Here is a 7,165-nt window from a genome sequence, read left to right as displayed (position 1 = left end):
TCCTGGGCCTTGTTCACAGACAACTGGGCTCCCAGTATGTTTACTGGGTGAGGGGTCTGTGAACGTTTGTTAATCTAATGAATAATTGATTTGTTAAATCAAATGAAAAATGGTGTGTCTGATTGGTCCAGACGCTACAGTGATTCAGCTTGAGCCACTTAACCTAAAGATGTTACAATGTTATCATGTTACAATGTTATATTTGCATACTGAACTGTCATTGGTCATCTTTTTTTGCATGTAATCACACAGAAAATGGCAAAGTTGTTGCATTTCATTTACACATTTATTTCAGTTTTATTTTTAGTCATTTTAGCAGTTCAAGTTGGCAAGGCAACATATCTAATTTAATAAGAATTGTAATCTTTTAAAATTATATTTTAGATTTTTTTCAAATACTGAAAACCATTTTTAATAGTTTTAGTTAACAATAACAACACTGCAAAAAATAGAAGGAAAATTAACTATGAATTATTATGAATTGTTAACCTAAATTTAGCTAAACTTTTCATCCTCTGCCTCGAAAACACTGCTGTTTGCTTCAATAAATACAAATCTACTAGAAAATATCCTCACAAATACAGTAAAATCTGACTGAGAACATTTGACTGGATTCCAACTAGTCAAAAAGGTTCATAAATAATGTCATAAAAATTGTGTATAGTTGTCTCTAAAAGGACTTGGGTGTAAAAGGCCACCTCAGAAATATGGTGAAAATATGGTGTGAATGTACTTTGTCTGTCACCGCATTATGATCTCCACCCCACAGGAAACAAGTCTCTCTCTCTCTCTCACACACACACACACACACACACACTCAATTAAAATATTAATTATACATTGATCATTAATGTTAGTTCATAGTTCATTAACTAATGATAACAGATGCAACTTTAAAATTTAAAAATGTATTATTATTATTTTTTTAATCAATACACTCTAACAATGAACATTACTGGAATCTTATTGTAAATACCATTTCATAAAAGTCCAAACAGTCATGCTTAAAGATATTTAAGCAAATTACATACAATATGTATATTGTATGTATACTCTCACACTATATGTGACCCTGCAGCACAAAAGCAGTGTTAAGTCGCTGGGGTATATTTGTAGCAATAGCCAACAATACATTGTATGGGTCAAAATTATTGATTTTTCTTTTATGACAAAAATCATTAGGATATTAAGTAAAGATCATGTTCCATGAAGATATTTTGTAAATGTCCTACTGTAAATATATCAAAACTTAATTTTTGATTAGTAATATGCATTGCTAAGAACTTCATTTGGACAAACACACACACACACACACACTCACTCACACTCACTCACTCACACACTCACACACACACTCACTCACTCACACACTCACACACACCTGTGAGCTGATGATTCTCTGTGCAGAGTGCTCGATGTTTGCAGGCAGGCCGAAGAAACTGGGTCTGTTGTCTTCAGGAAGAGCGTCCACCACCGCACGATAATCCTACACACACAGAGGGGTGAATTTAATCCACTAGTGCAAAGGATTGTAGGTAGTATCAGTCCAAAAAGCACGCACAATTAGAAGAATTGAATTCTTGTAAACTATACAGCACAGATAGCGTGTATATGAACACTGACCGCTATGCTGCAGGAGTTGGGCAGGTGTATCAAAGCGTGTGTTTTCTTGACTCGCGAGTGTGTGTGTGACTGTGTGAGGAGCTGAGCATTAAAGAACTGCTGCAGGTACGAGCGAAGGACCCGCAGGTCAAACACGTTATTGATGCGGCCGCTGTAGATGGCGTTTTCCAGGAGACCGTGCACGAATTCCCACTGAAACGACTTCCCACCTGAAAAACATGAGAAGAAAAATCTACTAGAAAATATCCTCACAAATACAGTAAAATCTGACTGAGAACATTTGACTGGATTCCAACTAGTCAAAAAGGTTCATAAATAATGTCATAAAAATTGTGTATAGTTGTCTCTAAAAGGACTTGGGTGTAAAAGGCCACCTCAGAAATATGGTGAAAATATGGTGTGAATGTACTTTGTCTGTCACCGCATTATGATCTCCACCCCACAGGAAACGTAGATGGCGTTTTCCAGGAGACCGTGCACGAATTCCCACTGAAACGACTTCCCACCTGAAAAACATGAGAAGAAAATTCTCTAGTAAGATCTCAAACTAAACATACGAATACATGCAAATAAAAAAAACATACAAACCCTCAGATGATGAGTTCATGTAGATTACACATAGATAAACACACACACACACACACCTTCAAACAGACGGTCAATGATCTCAAAGCCGGCTCTCAGGTCTGACAGAGAACTCGTAGAACTTCGTCCAACCCTGTGCAACACAAACACATCATCATCAACATCAGTTCAATTTAATTTGATATATATTCAGCCTGCTGTGCAATAGAAACTCCAGGTCTTTTTTTAATCATGATTAAATATGGAATCATTTTTCAAAAGCTTGACATGATTTCCATGGCACAGTGAAGCCATTCATCTTTTCTTTAGCTCTATATTGTTCAGTCTTTTCACAACATGCAATATTTCATCTAAGCAAATGTTTGAAAGAAAACCTTTTTAAACACCTGACATCTGAAATGGTCAAGCTACTGATGTTAAAAGTATTACGTTACCGTTTTTGGCAGTACAGTGTATAAAAAAAATACATTTTAATGTACATTATATTTGATCAATTATACATATTATAAATTATATATATACATACATTATCATTTTTTAATACTTTACTGACTTTTTATATTTAATTTACAATATAAATTATAGAAATGTAAGTTATAACAATTCTAAATATATTTTATAAATTACTTATATAATTTATATATACTCATAAATTGTTATTATATAGAGAGAGAGAGAGACAGAGTAAAATTATACATGATATATGGTATTTTGGTATTGAGACAGCACTAGTAAAATCCTGTAAAGTCTACTGAACTGTTTCCTGGACAAACAGAAATCTGCACGGCTGCTGTGATGATTGTGTCAAGATCCCTGGTGAAAATAACACCATGTTTTTCTATAATGGCTGATATAAACCTTTGGTTTCCATTTCCTTCAAAAGGCTCATGATCGACACTCCTGTAGCATTTCATTTTCCACACTGAAGTCCATATACATCTCTTGCACCAAAAAGAGTCTCTTTAAGACCATGAAAGGATCTCTGCTAATCGACCGACCTCTATGCACAGTTCACAGTCACTTCACGTCACTGAATACTGAATAAGTGTTTATGTGGCAATATGTTAATGAGCCTGTGATGTCATAATCATAAAAATACTGCCATTTTAAAGTTAAGTTTAACTATGAAGCAAGAAACATCCTGCTTCTTTCACAAAATCCTTTTAAGAGACACTATGAATTAGTTTTCTCCTACACAGCTTATTAGATCCGGCCCACTTTAGGAGAGAGAGACAGACGGAGCGAGCGAGAGACATTATGAAAGAGAAAAGCAAAAGCCTCGGTTAATTAAATGGAGCTCTTCAAAGGCCTGACGCGCAGTATTTTAATTCAGAGTCTGAAATAATTGCCCAAACAGATCCAAGAGCTCCTGTCTGAATTCCAGCGATGGTCTGAGTATATACTGTGTCTGCAGTCATGTGACCGGTGTGTACCTGTGGAATGTAGTTGCGTCTCTCCTGACACACAGAGTGGAACCAGGCCAGACAGAAGAGCGACTGAGCTCGAGTCAGGTGACCGCCTTTACTGATCTGCTCCACGCTCCAGGACTCATACGTCCGCTTCAGGTTCTTATTGAGGCCTGGAGGAGCCTGAACACACACACACACACACACACACACACACACACTATCGCTAATGGACAAGCAGTCTGAGATACATCTCTGTTGACAAAAATGTCACAATTCGATTCGATTGTCAAACCACAAGCTTTACAATTCTCAATTCTGATCTTGATTATGTGGGCATTGAATGTTTTTCCTGAGTATTGATGAGAATGTTTCCTAATGTGACATTGTTTACAAGCTGCTTTACTGATGTCTTTCTGCAGTTGAAACACTGATTTTTGATTATGTGAGACATTAAACATTTCAGCAAATTGTACTATATATTTCAACACCTTCTTATGTTCATGTGGTGCTGTAACTAGTAGTAAAGAGGAAGAGATGATCAGTTCACATCTACAGTGATTTAATGTTACAAGACATTAAAGAGGGTTTCTGCAGGATGTATGAAGGTAAATTTAAGGCTTTTTAAGACCTTGTTAAGACCAGTTAAAGAAAATTTTAGGAAAAAAATTAAAAGAAACAATACATCAATTTGTTCTCTAAATGCAAATGTCTACACAATGAGAATACAACTTCCAACCACTGTTATACTATTACAGTTTCTATTACTATTTTGAATTAGTTTTTATTTGAATATTATCTGTTTTCAGTTTAAAATTTTTCAAATGTAATTTATTTGTGTTTGTCAGTTTTTTTTTTTAGTTTTTTTTTTTCTAATGTCTATATAATGTTTAGATATTTTAGTACATTAAGTCGAAGTAAATGAAAATGAGAAATACTGAATAAAAAAAGTTTAAATTTTTATATTTTCATACAAGTTTTATTTAAAAAAAAAACATTTTTTATGGTTTTAGTTTTAGTTTTCCATTTCTCTGTGCATCTCAAATGTATCTTGATTTAAGATACATTTACATTTTATCACAATTTTAATTTGTGATAAAATTGACAGCAGTTCAAAGCTTCCACCTTTGTTTGATATCACAAGTAAAAAGCACAAAGCTCATTTTGATTATTGAATAAGAAGCATGCTAAAAATTATGTTTAATGAAGTTTTGTTGATGCATCAACCAAAAACAGCATACAGTAGATTAAAAATTAAATCTTGGGATTTAAGAATCAATATTGGTTCATTAAAAAGAGAATACATTATATTTGACACACACTGACCTCATAGGTGACCTTCAGGCTGGACTGGAGCAGTATGGGAGTGAACTTCGCATGAACCTCAGCAGTCAACCAGAATCTGAAGCCGACAAAGGAACATATTAAATTGATGCCTTGTTTTTATGTTTTCCAACTCTAAATAAAAGTGACATCTACCAGTCATAAGATTTGTGTTTTCTTTGCATTTTATTTTTAACAACATCAGTTTTCCACAGCATTTCTTTTATCAACAACAAAAACATGTTACATCATTTAAATCTACCAATCAATATAAATTAAATTTGAATACAATTAAGTGATTACTTCACTGATAATCCTCTCTATGGAGAAGCGATCGGCACAAAAGAATCGCTGAGTCAAAATTGACAGGGCTCGTTTCCCAAAGAAACAAAGGCGAGCCTGGAGAGGAAGGCCTCTGTCAGCTGTGAAACAGATCCGCAGTAATGTCGTTATAGTTCAATATTTAACAACCACAGTTCGCTAACGATGCTTTCAGGAAACACACCTCAGATCTATCCAGTTTGTGAACCATTCACACTGGTTTCGTTAAACAAAAGAAATTATTCATTTAAAAGATTGACTCAAAAGAATCATCTGTTCACGAATCGGATCATGAACTCGCATTACCGTGCCAAAGATGATCTATTCTTGAACATTTCGAATGAATAAAGACTTCAAGTTCATCTGTAAAGCACACAAAGCTATTGTTTGACTTTATAAACTTTTATTTCATGCATGATTCGTATGGATCTGTTAACTGAATGCAAAGTGTGAATTCTAGGAGAATGTTTGTGTCGTGATGATGAGCATGTATGCACGCTCACTACGAGTTGCTAAATGAACAGGCTACTGCACGCAGTTTTTTTTGTTTCAACGGAGAATCAGTTGCCTTATTGGTTAAAATCCCCAAACTGTTTAGTTTACTTAAATATTAAATTAAGAAATTACATTAAAATTCAAAGTAATCAATTTGGTAATCTAAAATACTTTTCGGATGTAACTGTAATTTGATTACCCCTTATTTAAAATGTAATTATAACGAAATACAGTTACTCATATTTTGTATTTTAAATACGTAACGCCGTTACATGTATTTCGTTACTCCCCAGCCCTGCACATACACATATACATATACACACACACACACACACACACACACACACAGAGAGAGATTAGATGTCTCGCTACAACATATTAAATCAATAAATGCAAAGCATCAAACCAATAACAATCCCTCCTGTGCGTGTTTCATTCTCTCACAGCCTCATCTGATTGACTCCAAACCCATTACAGATCTTACATTTTGAGAATGAGAACAGAAATGAAAACAAAAAGCAATTAAAATATCTGCAAGTAATCATCCTCACACAGATTCACTCTCACGTTACAACAAGAGTCATTTCAGCTCTAATTAATTAGACAGCACAGATAAGAAGTGAAGATAATGACAGGAGTAATGATGCTGAAAATTCAGCTTTGATCACAGAAATAAATTATATTTTAAAATATATTACAATAGAAAACAGTCATTTTAAATTTTAATACTATTTCATAATATTTCTGTTTTTTTCTATATTTTTGATTACATAAAAACAGCATTGAAGAGACTTCTTTCAAAGTCATTTAACACTAGAACCGCCAGGGGTCGCTGTATACCTAAAAGCGCCAGCGGGTAAATTTTACCCACGCACATGACAGCTGTTTTTGAATGGCTAAAGAACATATTATTTCACTTTTCAGAACGGTCAATATTAAGCTAAACAAGCCTGCACTGACAACGAGAATTAGAAGGAAGTAAATACATATTTGGGTGGTGTAACAGGCTATTATAATACAATGTCATTAATCAATATATTAAGATAACCTATGTTATTTAAATTACTAAAATAGCCTATAGACAATAATGAGCAATAAGAGGCCTAATTCACCACATTGCATAGGATGATGCGATGACAAATTCAAGAGCACAGCTTCACCTAATTAATTATTAATTTGTTTAGTTATATAATTTATAATTTGAATTATACAAGAAGAACACCAATAAACTTCGGGTAATCAAAAAAAAAAGGTTTTATTCATTACATCAGATCAGATTTTTTTCTTCAGGAAACAGGCAGACTAGAATAAATAGCAACACAGAAGCGAACAATAAACGATAGAAATGGCAAAACAAAAATTAAATAATTAATCCAAATTTTGAACAATTATGAGTAACATTAGGATAAAAC

At 33.9% G+C, this 7,165-nt stretch overlaps 1 pseudogene; it reads right to left on the bottom strand.

The window, feature by feature from the left end:
• LOC107756205 (cytoplasmic dynein 2 heavy chain 1-like) overlaps positions 1 to 7,165 on the bottom strand; it is a 41,809-nt pseudogene that overhangs the window by 15,714 nt on the left and 18,930 nt on the right.

Source organism: Sinocyclocheilus rhinocerous, unplaced genomic scaffold (assembly GCF_001515625.1).
Source record: "Sinocyclocheilus rhinocerous isolate Xijiao unplaced genomic scaffold, SAMN03320098_v1.1 scaffold592, whole genome shotgun sequence".
Classification (NCBI taxonomy): Eukaryota; Metazoa; Chordata; class Actinopteri; order Cypriniformes; family Cyprinidae; genus Sinocyclocheilus; species Sinocyclocheilus rhinocerous.
Note: the sequence above shows the minus strand (reverse complement) of the source record. Positions and strands in the feature narration are given on the sequence as shown.